Below are 19,791 nucleotides of genomic sequence, written 5' to 3'. Positions count from 1 at the left end.
GGGTGCCCATTGCCCTGTCACCTTTAGAACTTGGCAGGAGCTGCAGCCCGCAGTAACTTTATAGGTCCTGGCACAGAATGAAACAAAATAGGTGCATGCCACATTTTCCCCTTCCAAGAAAACACCAGAGAGACTTACCTCCTTTGTAAGAGGCTGAATATCTGCAAAGGTATGTTAAATTAAAAAAAAAAGTTAGTGGGACTGACAGGTCACAGCCTTTTCTGGGCTTCTCCTTTGAAAGCAGGTATGGGGCGAAGGGCTGGCCCTGGCTGGGATCACATTTGGTAACTGAAGGGCTTTAGAAGTGTTTAAATCTAGGGCGCTACTGCAATGTTTGACCATCTCAGCTCCTCTTGCTTTGGCTCCTTTTGCTGCTTTCATGGGAATTCCGGGGCATTAAGAAAAAAAAAGAAAAGGTTTGCCATGAGTGAGCCAGGGAGAGTGGATGTGTCATTTTTGGAACTGTCAGTGCAATCATTCGTATGCCGGATTGGCCAGGCTCCTGGAATTAAGGGTAATTCAGTGGTTCCAGAGCTTGGCTTTTTTTCCTCCCTCTTGCCCTCCCTGGCCCCTCTTTCTCTCTCTAATTTGTTTGAGCTGGAAATCAGCTTCCCAAATGCTTTGAGTACTGTTTTTCTTTTTTAACCAGTTTTCTTTTGCAAGAACATATTGGTTGAGCCGTGCGGTGCGTATCGAGCGCCACACACCTGTGGGAGCTGTTCCTCAAAGAAGAGATGGGTAAAAGCAACGCCCGTGTCGCTAACAACGCTGCGTGACCTTGACTGTGGCTCTTGTGGCTGTAAAAAAAAGAGGTCCCTGTAGCTCATCTCCAGAGACACCCTCGGCTCCACACCCCACTGCTGGGTGCTTCCAGCTGAGGGGACAGACCGTTCTATGACCATTTGTCTCCAAGTCTCTTGAGACCTGGGAAGGTGATTAAATTTTCTGATGCAGATGGAGTTTCTTCTGTTCCGTAGAAGTAACACAAGCAATGTAAGTGATGAAAGATTTTTTTTTTTCCCCAAACTAGTCTTAGTGAATGAAAATTCTTGCACATAGGTTAATTTAGAACAGATCCAGAATATTTTCTGGAGATATGTGTGACTTTCTCCAGGTCACTTCAAGCAAGTAAAACATTTCACACAGAAGGATTCTAACGTAAAGCACAGAATAGACTTTATATAGATGACTATCAGCAGAGTAGAAAACACTTATGATTAGGTTTTTGGGCAGAATAAACCTGTATAAAGGACAGATTTCCTCTTAAAACTGAACTGTGTGTAATAAGACACAGGAGCCCACTGAAAATAATGAGCTGTTAAAGAAATAAACGGTTAAAATAAGAACAAAAGGCTAAACAGCTTTAGAAAGACAAAAAAAAAAGTGATATAAAGACATACTTGCTTACAGAGAGTAACGTGATCTGCTTGAAGTGCATAAACATGAGAAGCCCTGAGTAACAGTGCTGCTGTTTGCACAGTTTACCCAGATGGGCAAAAATCCTATAATAAAATATCCTATTAATAATAATAATTTGCATTCAGAGCTTGCAAGTACTTTGCAAACTTTAAATACCTCTTTCAAATCTCCCTACGAATGAAAGTGATTCCTTGTGGCAGTGCTGGAACTGATGCACAGACCTGCCCGCGCTCTCAAGGATGTTCCTGGAGATGTAGGATGGGATTGTGGTCACTGGGTGTTGTGTCTTCCGTGTGCATGTGTGTGTGGTGCAACAGCAAGAGGTTGAAGGTAACACCTTTTATCTGGAATTTCCATGTGAATCCCAAGTGACAGGTAATGGGCAATCTTTGTCCAGGTGCTGCAGCTGTGGAGGCTACTGAAAAGATTAACACTGTGCTCGAGTAAATGATCAAAGCAATCAGTGCAACTCTTTTTTTAATTTTTTTAAAGCAATATTGTCAGAAGTGCATGTTGTAGGAAATTATATGGGCATTTCGGTACTTAAAGGGGGTTTATAAGGAAGATAGCAGGGCCTGGAGTGATAGAACAAGGGGAAATGGTTTTAAAATAAAAGATTCAGACTAGATATAAGGAATAAATTTTTTACGTTAAGGGTGGTAAGACCCTGTCCCAGGTTGCCCAGAGGTCCCATCCCTGGAAACATTCAAGGTCAGGCTGGATGGGGCTCTGAGCTACCTGATCTGGTTGAAGATGTCCCTGCTCACTGCAGGGGAGTTGGGACAGGTGACCTTTCAAAGTCCCTTCAACCCAAACCAGTCTGTGATTGTGTGACACTTTGCAAGCTCCAGGTGCACTGAAAACCCCACCACAAGCAAACTGAGGAGGGCAGCGTGAAGATGGTCAGCAGACCCTCGAAGGGTTAGAGCCATCTTCTCTGCCCGACGAGCACTGCCTGTCCCCCGGCACAGGCACAGCTCCTGTGAGCCCGGTGCCTGCCCCGTGCCTTATCACCGTATTGATTCACAATCCATCGTGCGTGTTGTTTGCGAGGACCTTGGGATAAGGGTCTGTCACTTTTGTTTATCAGAAATCACGACTGTCCTTGCTGTGAGGTGCAGAAAGTACACCATGTTGGGTTTTTTCAGGACACAAAATCTATAGGAACCTGACTGCACTGGGGCCGTGGGTTGTGTGTGAATTGAAAGTTGACTTGCCTGACTTGTACCTGTTTCGGCGTGTGTATGGACTGCCGTGTTTCCGGGGTCAGGGCTGTCATCAGTAGCTTCTTTCCTGTAGAGAAAGAATTGAGTCAGTTACTAAAAATGTGTTAAATTGGCATTTTTAGGTATTACACTCGCCTAGTTAAGTGATCTGCAAAATAGTCCAGTGACACTGGTCCCCCATTGTCTTCTGAGTGTGAGCTGAACGGGCTGGTTGAGCCCTTGGCTTTTTATTAAAAGCCTCCTAGATGCTGCTGCAGGCCGTGGGGGCACAGCCTTCCTTGGCCATGATGGTATCTGATGGTGCACAAGGACGTGTCATAGCAGTGTTGAGGTTGGAGCAATGGGGTTGCTCCCAAGAGCTCTGCCACTGAATGCTGCCTGGGTCTTTCTTTTCACGCAGTAAAAGAAGTTGTCTACTGGCATTCATTCCTATCCTAATTTAATTGGAATTTCTCATCCTACTGGAGCATAAAACAAGGAGTAATTAGTTTTAATGTATCTAAAGCTTCTTCGATGGAAAAGAAAAATCTCCTACCCTTGGCTCTCCTTGGTGTGACTAAGCCTCATTAAGGTTCTTGAAGTTAAAAAAGAATGGGGTATGAATCATATTTTTAACTGCAAAAAGATCTTATTCCTCCCCCACAATAAAACAACTAACTGGCAAAACTGGACAACCAAAGCTGAGCAAGGTCAAGGAAGAAGATGTTTTTAGATAGGCTGGCTCAAAAAAGTCAAGGTGCTCTAGGAAGAGATCATAAAACCCTTATTTATTTTTTTCCTGCCTCTAGGCTGCTTGATTACTGTCTTCAGCAGCCTTTTGTACACTTTTAATGTAAAACAAGGCACTTTTTTATACTTGGTGACCTGAATGTTGGGCACACGTGTTCTAACACTTGAGTGAAGAGACAGCAGAGTTGGCTGAGGGTAAGCTGAGGAGTTGGCCAGCCTTTCCAGTGCCAGCACACTACTCTTGCTGAAGAGGTGAGGCATCCAGGGAAGCTCATCCCTGTGCCAGCTTTCGTTGGCCGTGGCCACAGAAACATTTAACACGACTTTTCACATTGCATTTTCTTGTTTTTGTTTCTTGTCCCCGTTGGTTCCATTCCAGGACTGTTGAGTGTATGAAGATGCAGGGAAAGTGGCATTCTCTGCTGCCTTAATTTTGTCAGTTGGAAAGTTTTAAAAGTTAATATTTACATGAAATGATCTAAAATTCATCTAGCTTGATACATGTTTGATTAAAATACTTATTATTTTTTTTTAAATTTAATTTTTTTAAAACTACTTGCACGGTAAGACACTTCATGCAATTTTAACAAAACCTGTCTGTCTCTAAGGCCTTATCACAGCTGGTAGAGCTTTTTATATTAGTTTTGCAATTACACCTGTTAAAAAAGTTTATAGATATTGCACTCTGGGACAAAAGAAGATCATTTTAACATAAAAGTCCTTTAGAGTGAATAGAAAATCAAACTTTTTGCTGGATTTTGGGTGTTCTAATGGGTTTCAGAATAAAATACATTTCAGATACTAGTCTTAAGAAATTAAATTAAAGACCAGTTCTTCAACCTGCAGAAATCATTGCAGTGTCATGGGTTTACACCAAATAAGCAATAAATAAGCAGACCCCAACCCAGCCACGTCCACTGAAGGTCTGTAGGCTTGTGAAGTTCCTAGAGAGTGACCTGGAGTTATCTCCCTGGGCTTCCTCTGCAAGGGAGGCTGGTGGTTTTCAGCATTTGCTGAGAAAGAAGAGCAGCACTGCATGAAATAACATCCTAATCGGAATTCCCTCCTCACTTAAACTCTGTTCAGATAGACAGTTAATTTATCTCTGTTTAACTGCTGAATCAATCCATCCATCAAAGCTGCAGAAGCTAATTAGCTAGAGTCAAAGCAGCAGCAGCAGCTCTGATCCACGCTGGGGTATGGAATACCTTATAAAACTGCAGCAGGGGATGCAAGGTGCTATCACAGAAACCCATTTTTAACCGGCTGTGGACGCTATGTGACGACAAACAAAATATCCACTGAAGGCTCAGAGGTACGAGCCATGGGAGGAACAGTCTGTGTGTGAGGGAGAACTGCTTCCCTTGGGTGTTTCACAGTGGGGTTTGTAGGCAAGCTTTCTGTTTTATTACCCAGCAGTGGGCAAAATCATGGGGATGGCTGACTCAGCATGAACTGCTGGAATTGTGACACCTCGGCCAGGTTTGTAGAGCTGCTCTGGACGAAGTGAATGAGGTGCTTTTGGGGAGATCCAAAAGCCAGGAACAGGAAACCCCAGAAAATCTCTGTGTCTTTTCCTGGTGTCGGGATGAACCAGATAAGTCAACTTTTTTCCCCTGATAAAAATCAGAAAAATAACATTAGCAGTATCTCAGGTGCTGGAAACCCATGCCAAAAGCAGGGCAGTTCTCAAGAAACATGAACCTTGTTTTCATGCTGCCCGTCCATAAATATCACACTCTCAACAGTTATTTCTTAGCAGAATGTCTTATAAATCTTTCTCACTCACAGCTTTTTTCTATCCCTACTTAACTACATGAGGTAAATATGTGCTGCTTATTAGTCTCCACTCTTACATCATACACAATATGGTCTGTTTGACAGCACATCATCTCATCTGAGTATTGTCACATACCCACAGCAGCCTTCAAGCTGCTGGCAATAAACATCACGTACAGAACACCCTGCAAAAGTCCCACTACCTGCTGGTGTCATCAGCCTGAGGTCTAAAGCGACCTGATGCAACACCCAAAGGTGGTTTGAGGATTCTATCATGATTTGCATCGCGTGGCAGTGGCGTGGTTCACCATTCCAGGCATTCTTCCACATGCAGTCAATACAGTCATTAAATTTGGTGTCCATTAAACCCCGATACGTTGCTCGATGCGCCATTCGGCGTGCTCTGAGACAAGGTGCAGTCTGTGTTTGCTTAACATGTGTTCCACCTTAACTGTTTTCATTGACTATGAATCCATAAAAATACATGTGGAACAGAGGGGACACAGTACGGTCACGTCTGCTGACTCCTTCCCATTCTAATTGGGCAGCAAAGCTGTTTAATGGAGTCTGTGGAGTCTGTTTAACTGCGTTCTGCCAGAACAATGCTCTATTCATGTTTGCAACAGAACACTAGTGATTGGGCTAATATCTTTAAACTAGAAAACAAGTCTTAATTGGAACAGATGCTGCAAATACCGATGCAAATGGCCGGCGCTCGCATGATCAAAACCAGGTACAGCCCATTGATTTGTTCTTAATAGCAGCTTTCATTTTTTATTAGTGTATGCAAACCTCACCAACACTGTGCAAAAAGTCAGTAACAATATTCTGAAAAATCCTCTTGTTTAAAACAGGCTCTGCCCCGCATTGTTTCTGGCAAGGTGCTGTTAAAGAGTTTCCATCCTATTTTGGCAGATCATGTTACCAAAACACTCGTCTTTACTCTCTTCTCTTCTAGAATTTGAATAATCCCAATGATTTTCATAAAAAGCTGTTGCTGGTACATTTAATTATCTGTTTAGATATTCACTTACATTACAAACAGGCATTCAGGTTAATTAGGCTAAATCAATCACCAGTCCTGGTAAGTGTGTGTGTGAGACTCTGATCTGCTTGCTTTTGGTACGCACTTTAGCAGAGCGCCGCGCGCATTCCCACTGCATCAACCTTTTGTCGCGGCAGCGTTTGGCCTCGGGAAGCTCTGAAATGTTAAGAATACAATGATATTTGAGAAATAAAATGTTCTTTGATTTTTCTAGAAGAAGTTGGCTTTGTCTTTAGGATGTGTGAGCTATTTGATAGTAGCAAGAAAATCAAGTCACTCGGAGTAGAGAGAAATTCATTACGGTACACCTGGCACTTAAGAGCAGTTTGCTGGGCTGTTTGTGTATGCAAATATTTACAGTTACCTCAGCAGCTGCTGCTTAGAATTGGAAAATATTTATATGTGTGTGTATATGTGTTTATGTGTATGTGTACACGCATATATTTGAAACTGACTGCAAGGATAAGATGCTGTTTCAGTTAAAATGAAAAGTGAAGGTACATGCAGGAACAGAATAGGAGACAGCTCTGGTCTCTGTTTTCAAATCTATTTTTTGTATGGTTTTTTATTTTGAGAACTTTGTGTCATTTAGCTTTGCAAGTGAATGTGTCCCAGAGGCTTATTAGCCAGCAGTGCCTGTTCTGATGCCTTAGTGGGCGTGATACAGGCAGAACGAGCCTGGAAAGGGAACCTGGGACACCATGAGATACCCACTGCTGCAGCTTGTTTGGCATAGGGCTGGCAAAGCAGGTGTGAGGTGAAGACTTCCAGATAAATCCTACAGGTGATGGATCTCTCTCCCCTCTTTATCACAGCCAACATCCTCAGACCAGGACACATATGCCAGCACAGCCACGCTGCTGTCTGCGTCGCGAGCAGAGGAGTCAGGATGCAACAGGGAGACTGGACTGGGAGAGGTGGTGCTGGGCTGGAGCACTGGGCTTCCCGGCAGTGGGACCCAGGGCCACGCTTGCTGACCTGCTCCATTCATCCACCACCATCACCGTGATGACACCCAGACTGCTGATAAGACAGACTGAGAAAAACCCGCCCGTTGGGGCCCAGTTTGAGATCTTCCAAAGAGAACAAACCCGCAGCCTCGCTCAGCTCTCACTGAGCCTCCAGCAAAGCCCTTGGAGAGCTCAGCCTGGGCGGAGACGCAGCCAAGGTGAGTTTTGCCCCGTCAGGTGCGTTGAAAAGACATGACATTTGAGGAGGGCTGGGGATTGACTCGATGACAAAAGGCTTTTCTCGCTACCTACCGCAGCATGGACAGGTCGGCTGCGGGAGCGGAGAGACGAGATTTGGATGGGTTTCAGGAGGGGTGTCCCAAAAGGGAGCTGGATTGAATTTGACCTCCTTGGGAAAAGTGTCCCTGTCAGTCATCCCCAGCTTTGTAACCAAGTGAAGGGCATTGTGCCTGGCCAGCCAAACGTGCGGGGACGTTGGTGATCTGAACACAGTTGCTGTGGGCTGGAAAGTTCTCCCTGTCTGAGACCAGTGAGTTTTATTCCCAGAAAGCCACGGCTGGTATGGTTCGTGTTAGCTGTTGTTACTCAGCGGGCAGAGGACTGGAGGTTTTGTGGGAGAGCTTTTCTAATATTATCTTCTAATATTTACCCAAAGAACATTCAGTCTTGTGGCTCAGTACATTAAAAAAGAATCTTCTCTAAAAGGGCTGGTACAAAAACATTAATTGCAGCAAATAGTTGGGGGCAGTGGGTAGCTGCTTGAAAGGCAGGGTCTTCCCTGATACACTTCTTCTGGATTGAAGGCAGCTCAGTACAAAACCAGTGAATTTCTCCTTTTATTCTGAAGATCACATGAAGAGCTATAGGCTTGTAGCCAAAGAACTGGTTTGGTTTTAGGTAACTAGTTTAGGTAAATTAATGTATATGTATATTAATTGATTAAGCCTGCATAAAATTATTCAGAGGCTCTGAAACAAATGACATCTCAAACAGATTTAGTGAGCTCTGTTCTTTGTATTTAATGCCAATATTGTTGCAGGTGTGCAGAGAAACCATTGCAGGTTCCATGTCAGTGTGAATCTGATCACAAGCAGCTCGCTGACGCTCGCGCTGTCCCTGCCTTTACTTTCCATTTAGTGTTTCTTGTGCTGAGAAATCACACAGAAAGTTTTGTTCTCCCACGTTGATGAGTTCTTCATACCATGGCCAGCGACACAAGCCTCTTCCCCTCTCCCTCTCATTTGTTCTTGTTTCTAGGTGATGTGCTGCTCTTGTGGAAGAGGCTCCTCCAGGACAGCAGGCTGTATTCTCCTACCTCTAACCACGCTACTCATGGGCCTGGTGAAAGCTACTGCTCAGCAGCCTTTGGTTCGTGCTGTAGGTAACAAATGAAGTGATGGTCTTTTGTTTTAATTAATTTTTGTGATGGTCTTTTGTTTTAATTAATTTTTAATGTTTGGACACTCATGCATTTGATCTGTGCGGAATTTGGCAGAGATTGTTCCCAGAAGGTTCCGCAAATGTTTTCTTTGGTCAAGCTGTAGGCAGTGTCCTGTTGCCTGAATTTCACTTGGAGTTTCTGGTTTGAAATTTGGCCTGTGGCAGCTGTCCTGTTCTACAGGCTTTGGTACAAATGTGCTACCTCACCTTCTGTGAGGTAGACACGCAGTCTTGTGTCAATCCTGAGTTCCCAGCTGGGCTGATGTCCGTGCAGGAGGGAGACTGTTGTGAGATGTAGCCCATGGCAGGTAAAGCAAAGTTCTAAAAAGGCATTTTAACCCTTTTTTTGCTGGTGTACGTCGCTTGTGACAGCCTGGGCTAGAAAAGGGATATTTGCTGGCTCCACACCACCTGGTGTGAAGCTCTGCTAACGTGCTGGGCGGGGAGCAGACCGAGCTGGTGTCTCCAAAGGGCACTGAGCAGCCTGTCCGAGGCTGGGGGAACCATGACCCTCACTGTTTTTTTCCCTACTCCAGTTCTGAGCAAATTCAGAAGGGCTTCTGCAGAATGAGACTTCATGAGGCTTTTCATCAAAGCTAAGCTGGGAAAAAAGTCTGATGCTACCTTAGAAAACACAGTCTTTTTTTTCTCTGAAACCACTTCCTTCTTTCACTAGGAACTAGACTGCAACCAGCCAACCACACTCAAGCAATAACCATTTTGAAACACAAGTGAAAGTATCAGCAATACTGGAGAATAAAAATACCAGAGCTATGGGACATGCTAGGAAAGGAGCCAATGGAAAGTGGAGTCCCTCCTGTAGGGAGCGGGATCTAGTTGTTGAATTGCTGAATTAATGAAATCTTACCAATGAGGTTCATTTCCCGGAGTGCTGAAAGGAGCCCAGATTTCTTGCGTTGTCTTAGTGGCTGCACTCTGATCCCAGATGGGCAGATAATAACGTTATAAATGATTTACTGCTGTACAGTAGATGTTATGGGAGGTTTATAGAGATCAAATCGCACAGTGAGCTGGAAAATCCTCTCTATTGTTGAGGCTGTTCCCTGGCTGCTGTTGGCAGTAGTACATTAATAGCATGTGAGGGAGTTTGCCTTATTCAAACAATAGTGTAGGCATTATAATTTAATTACTCCCATCATTAGGCCAGTTTTGTTAGAGAGAAAAAAACACCCACAAATGAAAAAAAAAAACAAACCCCACTGAGTTCTTCCTAGCTGCGTTTGATGAAGGACTCCCCGTCCTTTCTGTAGGAAGTCTTCTTTGCAACACTATTTTATTGATGGTATAACAGCAGATTTTTACTTTCCACTCCTAATATCCTGGAGGAGATTTCCTCCCCAGTTGTCTTTATTCCTGAAATTAAGTTCCTTCCTGACAAGGAACTCTTGGGCCAAATTGAGTAGCCTCCTGTCTGCAACCTTCAGATAAAAGGTGAAATTTATTCCTCGGGAAGGACTGGGAAAACTCGTATGAATGTTAAGCATTGCAAATATAGTCCAGCAAGTACACAGCAAGCACAACAAGCAGGAGCAAAGTGTTTCTTGACCTGTGGCCCTGGAGACAAGCACATAAAGTTCCTCTCTGCCTCAGAGCGTGGATCCAGCAGTCCAGCTCGGGATGACGGTCCCGCAGATAGTAGCAGACTTTCCCTTTGATGTATTTAAAGACGCCTTTCATTTATTTTTGCTGTCAAGTTACTTCACTTAGTGCCTTGTCCAAGGCAGATACTGCAGGATATTGCTGCATTCAGTAAACAAGGAAGTGGAACCTGGCACCTGAATGACAGTAAATTCAGTTATTTGCCAGTCGCAAGAGGCCGGGTTACACCTGGGCTGGACTTTACTCACAGGCCCGTCCTATGCTGAGATCCTGAAGAGGTCCGTGGGGACATGAGTGGCTTGTGTGGAAATTTTTTATCAGTAAAATATTTGTATTATTCATTGATTTCCACTCTAATTAAGCAGCTGACAGTCCTCTCAGAGTACTGAGTGGAGGAGGTAGTTGTTTGGAAACCGTTTTGAGGATCTTGGTTGTAATGTGCAGTGCAAGGTCAAAGTTGTTATTGCTTTCTAGTGCTGCTGTCATTTCACAATCAATACTTCTGTTTCAGTAATACCTCCAAAATAGTTTATGGTGCAAACAAGGCCATCTCTAGCCAAAAAGCTACAAATTGTTTGGGAGATGGGAAAACTCAAACCATTTTCAAACATCTAGATACAAGGAAGAAATTTTTAATGAGGTGGGTGGTGAAACCCTGGCCCAGGTTGCCCAGAGAGGTGGTAGAAGCCCCATCCCTGGAAACATTCAAGGTCAGGTTGGACCTGAGCAACCTTCTCAAGTTGAAGATGTCCCTGCTCACTGCAGGGGGGTTGGACTAGATGAGCTTGAAAGGTCCCTTCAACCCGAACCACTCTGTGATTCTATGAACTGTTGTTCCCTAGTGCTGCCCGTCGTGCTGGCGCAGGAGGCTGGGGTTCTGCTGCCAGCTGGAATCGCTGCTCGGTGGCATTGTGCAGCATGAGGCTCTTATTTGCATTGTTTATTCAATCTCTCGTCACCCTGGAGGCATTTATTTCTTGCCCCAGAGTCATGATTACTGCTTTAATTATTCGCATTTCCTTTGCCAGCAGTTCCATAGCTTTCATTCCCTGAGTCAGCAGGGCCTGCTGCAATTGAAAGCCTTGAGTGCTTTACCCCACCGCGACACGACTGTAACTCGATGAGCCATTTCCAATGGCAAACTCATTTTGAATCTCCCAAACCTGAACCGCCTCCCTTCAGTAGGTGCTGCTACCAGGAGTCTTTGTAAATAACAACTTTTCATGTCAAAGACCTGGATAATTTCATAGGACAATGAGGGGTAGACTGAGGTCTAAAGTTTGAAATACCTCAAAATTATTATAATTGGATGTGTTGCAGGAGAAGGGGAACATCCATATTTTAAACACCTTTCTAAAAAACAAATTCATCAGTCAGATTCTGAGAACTAAGAAAGCAAACCCCATGTTTTTTTAGGACCTGGGCAAAAGAAACAACAAGTGGGTTCTGTCCATTGGTTCTGCAACAAGGAATAACACAGAAAAGCTGCCCTGGGTTTTGAAGCCCTTGCTCAATTTGTACTTGGACAAAACTCTAACTGGGCTACCTCGAGATGTCTGATCCAAAAGCAGAGCGGCAATGTTTTGTCAGGATGTCATTAAAACAATAGCCTCTGGGTGGAGGAAAAACTGTCGTGGTTGCATTCAGCAATTGCTTGGCACTTTCTCTTTAAATGGCTCATGAGATTTTAGTTTTGGAATTCAACTTCTTTCTCAGTATGTCCCCATCTTTAGATTTCTGGGCTGATTTCTGCAGTCACTCTTGTGGTTTTAATGATCTTTGTTTGGTAGGACAAGAATTTTAGTTGCTACATAAACATCCCAAGCTTTTGGAGAGAAACAAATTTAAACAGATACATTAAATGTGTGAGTTTGAAAATATACAAGGGAAAACCTTCAGGGCCTGTGCAGAGACAAATCTAGTAAGCTGGTACTTCCTCGTACAGGAAGTTCTGAGTGGCTCCCACAGTCCTCCTGATCAGGTGATGAATTTTACCTAATGAAGTTCCCAATTGCTCATGATTTTTTTCAAGTCAGGTGGATCTATTTCTAAGCTCATCCATCTGCATTAGGTGCTTTTCCAGTTTCCATGGTAACCAGGCAATTCATCATCTTTACTGTATCTAGCCTTACAGTATCTTACAGGGAGAAATACTGTGTCCACTTTATAAATGTGCTGCCAGAAGTAGAGGGATCCCAGTGATTTGCCCAGGGTTACGGAGTTCATCTGCAGCTGAATAGGGTAAGAGCGTGGCTTTCCTGAGCTGCCAGGCTGTCCTTTCCCAGGGAGGTATTTGCTGTATCAGCTGAAGGTTTTTTCCCAAGTGTTCTTTTTCTCAGACTCAGAAAAGAGACTTTCAGAAATGAAGAGGTTGGAGTTTCTGAGCAGCGCAGAACAGAGTGAGTAATGAAACTAGAAATCAAAACTTGCAAGTAATGCATTCAGCATAAATGCCAGCCGCGTTCTCGGGGTAAATAACTCACAATGAATAATTCAACCAGCATCATCACCACGGGGCATAGCAACAGGACTGAGTTTTAATCATTTGGCCTTTTTCTTCATGAAAAATTCAACCCAGATTTAGACCCTGATGCATTCCCACTCTGGATCTGGGTTTCACTTCTGGCTTGGCCAGAGATGGCCTAGGGTCAGATCTGGGGCTGTGCTGAGCATCCTCACTTCTCTTGGAAATCTAAGGAAACTCCAGGAATTCAGTATCTCACAGGACACAATTGGAAAAAAATGCATCTGTTGCCCCAAAACCTTGTGAAAATAACAAAACATCGCAAGCTGTTGAGGAATCCTGGATTAACACAGCACACCGAGTAGGGAAAAGGCTGGTGGCCTTTGGAACAACTTCTCACATTAATTTTCTTCCAATGCTGACAGCTTTGATTTATTGCCTTAAGGCTGGTTAGAAAACACCCAGACGTGAGCGAAGCCAGGAGTTATGGAAAGAAAAGGAAAATATGGTAAACGTAGTGATGAATAGCCCTGGTGGACAGACAAACACTGCTCTGCACTCCTGCTGCACCCAGATACTGGCTCAGAGCGAAGATGGGAACAGAGGTTTTGCTTGCACTTCCCGTGTTTCTTCTTTCACTTCTAATATGTTGAATATTCTGCTGGAAACCCCCTGGGAGCCAGGGGTTTATTTTCTTTTTCTGGCAGTTGAATGCCAGCTGGAGCACCACTTTGAAAATGAGAGAGAGAGACACAGGGCGGCTGAGAAAGTTCTTTAAATGGTTTTGTTGTGAGAACCCAGTGGAAGGATTCCTTGCCTTTCCTTTTCTCTGACACTGAACAACACTCAAATGGGCTCTGCATCCGTAGCTGATACCAGAATGCTGAGAGGCAGCTTCTCCATCCACCCATCCATCCCATCTTCTGCATCTTAGATGTGTTTTTCATTCCATTTCAGTTGCTGATATCCAGTTCTAAAATTTTACTTTTTTTTTTCACAAGCCTGGTTTCAGGGAGGGACACATCTGTAGTTATTTTGCTTTTTTTTAATGCATAATTTATATAATTTCCTAGGTATAGATCTTATTCTCCATGTTGGAGAAAAGAAATTAACATGTGAACTACTTGCAGAGTAATTCTCAGATGCTAAATTCCAAATTGTCTGAATTAAATTAGAATCCCAGTGGGTTCTGCACCTTCCCAGTTGTTCATCACTTGCAGAGTTTATTACATTTTAGATGATACTATTAAATCCAGCCACCCCTAGAGATACTGGTTAGACTTCGTGAGTCTAAAGAGCAGAAGACTGAATGAGTCCCCAGAGCTGTTCCAATTTAACCATGCAATAATTTAAGTTTCCTTTAAAAGGACAATGCACTGTAACTCTTTGTATTTTATGATTTGTTTACAATTTCAATTTTCCTCCCTCTAATACCTTTTAGGAATTATAAAATAAATGTATTTTCCCCCAATTTAGGGTTTGTTTGTTTTTTTTTTCCCATTTAGCAGACATTGATTTTACTCCCTTCCCCTGTGCTTTGTTCACTGCCAACATTAACATATCTTTCTGGCTTTCTCTGCAGAGCGTCTGTCTGGGGACATTGGCAGGAGTGGGTCCTGCTCCCTCCTCCCCGACGTTGGTCAGTGCAGCTGCCCACACCACCACCAAGGAGGTTTGGTGCTGAAAGGGTCCTGGAGCCAGTCTGAGGAGTCCAGGTTTGTCTCATACTTTTATGGGGACTTTTATAAGACTGTTCACTTGTAACACTAGATGCTCAAACAGAGTTTTAAAACGTTTTTGTTACGTGCCACGTGGTGGAGGGCCCAACCTTCCTGGCTCTAAGTTGCTGACTGAAACGTGTTATGGCCCAGAGCTGCAGATGTTGACGAGACGCGTGGTCCCAGGTGACGCGACAGCATCGACTTCTGGTCCCAGGTGACGCGACAGCATCGACTTCTGGTCCCAAGTGACGCGACAGCATCCACTTCTGGTCCCAAGTGACGTGACAGCATCGACTTCTGGTCCCAGGTGACGCGACAGCATCCACTTCTGGTCCCAAGTGACGCGACAGCATCCACTTCCAAGTACCTGCTAGCTGCTGCTGCTTCCAGTAGTTGCAGAGGCAGCTCATTTGGCCCTGCTTGGCTGAGCATGGGGTGGCCAAGCCCTGTTGCAGTCCTGAACTTGAACCACCGAGCAGCTTCATGTTCCTCAGGTGCTGCAGCTGGACTACACAGCCAAGGTGTTCTTGTAGGATGGGAGATACCTCACAAGTTCTGCAGTCCAGCCTTGGACAAAGGAAGGAAGAGCTCCCCTAGTCACTTCTAACACGTAACGGTGTGGACTCCTGAAACCTTCCCTTGCTGCAGCTTCAGCCCACCTCCAGCACGTGGAGATCATGGGAAGCCTCCTCTGGCCAAGCTCCTGCATCAAGGCTGAGGTTCTGGAGCTGCCCATCGCTGGGCTGGCCCTTGGCAGCAGTTCTGACACAGCGGCCAGTTGCATGTGCAGGGTTAACTGTTGGGCTTAGCATGGGAAGCCCATATTGCAAGTCACAGATCTGCAAGGAAAATTGAAAAGGAGGATTTTGGCCATGCGGTGCCCATAAAAATGAATGCAGAATGTTTGGGAAGTACATGAAATCTGCAGATAGGGGTTTTCTTATGTTTCAAAAGTGTTGAATTAAAAAAAAAAAAAACCCTCAACAGGAGTTTAAATAAACACAGGCAAGTGAGTCAGCAAGAAGATATAAAACCATCAGGAAAGGCTGAGTTTGTTTTAATGTGAGGATTACTGTAAACACTGGGAGTGCATGGTAACAATTTGTAGCCCATGTGTTTTGAAATATCATAACTGGTGTCAATAAACACATTCGAATTCAACTTCAAAGAGCTTTGTGGATGTTTGGAGTGTCACGAAGACGTTGCAAAATGGGGATTTTAGGTGGAAACAAGTATGGGAGCAATCAAACACAGCTCCTACGTGAAGAAAGGGATCTTGTCAAGTTGTTAGAGCTAAGCATCTGTGATGGTGATTATTGCTTCTTACTGGCCAAGAACGGCTCTCAGGCCCTGATTTCTTTTACACTGTCTCCCTTGCCTCCCACCCCGACCTGCTGCTTTGTCTCCCCCACCTGCAAGGTCTCACTTCCTAGGCTGAATTCTTTTGAGCAGGACCTGCCCTTTGCTGTTTGTTTCTCCAGTCCCCGGGAAAGTCTGACTGATTTCCAGGCACTGTCTCAATAGAAAGAATAAATTTGGTTTGTATCTGCACCAGAATGACTTGTGGCACGATGAGTGTTGTCCTCATGTGCTGATGGGCTGACTGGGTAAAGGCGTCTCTCATCGCCAGAGCATTTGACATGCTTGATTCTTCCATGTGCTGGGAACTGCCACTCCAGGTTTTTAGGGCATGGAAAAGGTGAAACCCCAGAAATAATAGTGCTTCATCAGAGAATCCCTTAATGAAGTTCATGGAATCATTATTTTTTCATGTTTCACAGAAAAAGGGGGACAATTGCAAAGAATTTGTTCCTTCTCCAAACTCATTCCAGTTCAAGTCTTTCTCGGTTTCCTACAGGCAATTGATTTTGCTGGCTAATACAATTATTAGGAAATCTCAGACACACAGCTCTGTGGAAGACCTGCCTTATCCTTCATAAACTTGACGGAACCTGAATGAATTTGCATTAATTTCTGATAAAATAACTTAGCTTTCTTGCTATAATCACATCGCTTCAGCTGCTGCCTTGTACTGTGCCTGCCCGGAGCGAGGTGACATCCAGGAAACAGCTGAGGATGACAAAGACCCACATAAATCAAAGGACAAACAGGTGAGCTACCAAAGTGATATGGTATAGAAAGGCAGAGAGAGAAGCATCACTCCCTCCTTCTCTGCTCCTACTTGTCTCTCTTTTTGGTAACACTTTCTAGATGTTCAGAGACATTTATTACCAAAAGACACGCGTGAGGTGGTGAGACTAAATGTGTGATCAGCACTGACACCAAGCAAGTGAGACTGGCCTATAACCAGCACCTTTAACTCTGTGAATCTTTACAATCCAGTGTCTGTGGGACAGAGATCATTTAGGGTTGGTTTATTGTGGGAAACACATTATTATTATTGCATTTCCAATGTGCCTCTCGGCTTCAAGTTTCATATTCCATCCCATTGCGTGGTGGCAAACAGTGGGTACCATCGAGTCAAGACATTAGCAGCTCCTGTGGGATGGATTTGCTTGTCTTAGTCCAGTTCCTCCTGCATCTCTCCACAGTCTGGCTCTCAGAAAATAAGCTATCTTTCCATTCTGGATGAGACCTTGTCCTACTAGTGTGAGCTGCACCGCCAGGTGAGCACGAGAAATTTGATGTCTCATATTGTCTCTTCTATGAGTTCAATTTACAGCTAAACACAAACAGTAATTTCATGTATTACAACCCTTATAGTAACAAAATTAATTCACACATGCCCTTTTTAAGGTGATTTACGACAGAACCAATCTGAGGGAACAGATAAGCATTCCTGTGTCTAGGTCCAACTGCCATTTAATCATCCCAGTCAATATTCCCATGTTTTAATACTCAACATCATGTTCAAAACAGAGAGCTTCGCTGTAAGCTGCGTGCAGACCAGGCAGGATTAAATTGGGCTTCTAGTGCGATGCATATAACAACCTCTTAACTGATTAGGACACCTGTTGACATTAATATAGAAGCATGCATGGAAACAAGCGTGCCACACTGAAATATATGTACACAAATATTAAGAGGATTAGAGCAATTGCTAAAACGGATAGAGCGGCGTTTCACACAAACACGCCTGGAATCTAAGCAGAATGGAAATAACATGCACAGAGCTGATCCCTTGTTAGATGGCTTTTTTTTTTTTTCAGTAGTTCATCTGGGGTATAAACGTCTCTGTACAGGGAGGTCATTTGCTTACACTTAAAATTTCTGTTTAATATATATCTTTGTTTGGAATCTGCCTCTGATTCATAACCACCTTCGTTTAGTAGCTGGCACCTTTGCCATGTGAGCTGCAGGAAAAAGTAATTAAATTTAATAGAAGCCACCCTTGCTTTGAAGCTGCCCTGGATTTAGAGGCACAAGGAGAGGCAATTAAACTCTGGCAGCCAAGGATTCAAAGTGAAGTTATAGAGTATTCGTCTGGGTTTGGTTTTTTTGGGTTTTTTAAGGAAATTTTCTCTGTAAATGGATTTGGATTGTCAGATCTGATTGGATTCAAAGCTACAGAAATTTCCTTCTTTGGGAAATCTCTTGAAGCAAAATTAAAAAAAAAAAGAGATGTGAAATGGGGATCAGTTGGAAGGTCTGGGATATTTTTAATCCTTTTGAACAAAATTCCAAGAAAGAGTTTGTTCTTCTCAGCAAAGTGCTGCATGGAAAAGGGAAGCGTGGAAGGAAGACATCTGCTCGTCTGTTTATTTGCAGGCAGGTCAGCTTGTAAGCAGCCCAGGATATAGATTCATTATGGGAAGAGATTTCTTTGCACTAAAGGCATTATAAGCATTCTTTAAAGCTGTACAGGTTTTTTAAACATGCAAGAGGCAGAAATTACCATTTCATTTCTGTGATTTTACAAAAAAATAGTCTTTAAATTAAGTAACAAGGACAGGAAAATATACTCTAGAATGTTATAACCGGTGCCAAACATAGTTCTAACTATTTCAAAATATTTTTCAGAGTTTCCTACACAGTATCAGGAAGGATTTTGTTGAAAAATGTCAACTTCCATGTCCAGTTGTTACTCAGAAAAGCAAACTGGTAATTCAGTTAATACTTACAGGGAGGCAAAACTGTCCCAGTCTTCACCAACTCTTAGAAATATTTGTCTTTGTGAAAAATGTAATTATTGACACGCATGTATTTTGTAATACTGCTCTAGTATGAGGGGAAAAAAAGCTCTCAGGCTCATGATGGGGATAGAGTCACGGTCTGTGTCTGTGGCTCATACTCCGTGAACTGATATTCCCTGGCTGGGGTCGTGGCAAAGCTACTCTGGCCGTGTCCAGGGAAGCATCTGGGAACACGTGGTGTTGTGTCACTGGCCATTGTGAGGTAGCTGGGGGCAGACATGGAAATGACGAGCTGTACATCCCCGAGAAGACTCCCCCAGCAATGGTGACCAGCCTGTGAAAGGAGAACAGGCAAACAGTGCCGAGGAACCACTCCGGGGAGCCACCAACTCTGCGAAGAATGTTTGACCCTAACACTTTGGATGTCCCAGCTGTAATCTTTGACAATGGGTCTGGGTTGTTCAAAGCAGGTATCGCAGGTGACAGTGGCCCGAGGTCAGTTTTTACAGCAATTGTTGGTCGCTCAAAAGTGAAACCTGCAATGCTGGGAGCTGGACAGAAGGAATGCTACATTGGAGAAGAAGCTCAGTCCAAAAGAGGAGTCCTCTCTTTAAATTATCCTGTTGACCATGGCATAGTTACATGCTGGGATGACATGGAAAGGATCTGGAGACATGTCTATGACTATGAGCTGAGAATTAAAGCTGATGAAAGGCCCGTGCTGCTGACTGAAGCCCCCCTCAATCCTCTGCAGAACCGGGAAAAAATGGCAGAGATCATGTTTGAAGACTTCATGGTGCCAGCCATGTACGTGGCTGTCCAGGCAACGCTGGCGCTCTATGCATCGGCCCGGATTACTGGAATAGTCCTGGACAGCGGGGATGGTGTCACCCACACTGTCCCCATCTATGAAGGATACTGTTTACCCCATGCTGTCTCCAGGTTGGATGTTGCTGGCCGGGATATCACCGAGTATTTTATGAAGCTTCTTTTGGAGAGTGGATACTCTTTTGTTAGCACAGCTGAAAGGGAAATTGTGAGAGACATCAAAGAGAAGTTGTGCTATGTAGCTTTAGACCCTACCCAAGAAATGAAAGCCAAGCCAGAAGAAATCATGAAAGAATACAGATTGCCTGACAACAATATCATCCAGATAGGCAACCAGCTCTTCCGTGCACCAGAGACCCTTTTTGCCCCTGCAAACGTTGGGGTTGAAGCTCCCGGTGTGCACAAGATGATCTTCAACAGCATCATGAAGTGTGACATCGACGTGCGCAGGAATC

The 19,791-nt window shown here is 44.0% G+C and overlaps 1 pseudogene; it reads left to right on the top strand.

The window, feature by feature from the left end:
* Positions 1–18,908: 18,908 nt before the first annotated feature.
* The window catches only part of LOC104531361 (actin-85C-like), a 1,124-nt pseudogene continuing 241 nt past the window's right edge, over positions 18,909–19,791 (top strand).

The sequence above is a fragment of the Antrostomus carolinensis genome, unplaced genomic scaffold (assembly GCF_000700745.2).
Source record: "Antrostomus carolinensis isolate BGI_N321 unplaced genomic scaffold, ASM70074v2 scaffold9139, whole genome shotgun sequence".
Lineage (NCBI taxonomy): Eukaryota > Metazoa > Chordata > Aves > Caprimulgiformes > Caprimulgidae > Antrostomus > Antrostomus carolinensis.
Note: the sequence above shows the minus strand (reverse complement) of the source record. Positions and strands in the feature narration are given on the sequence as shown.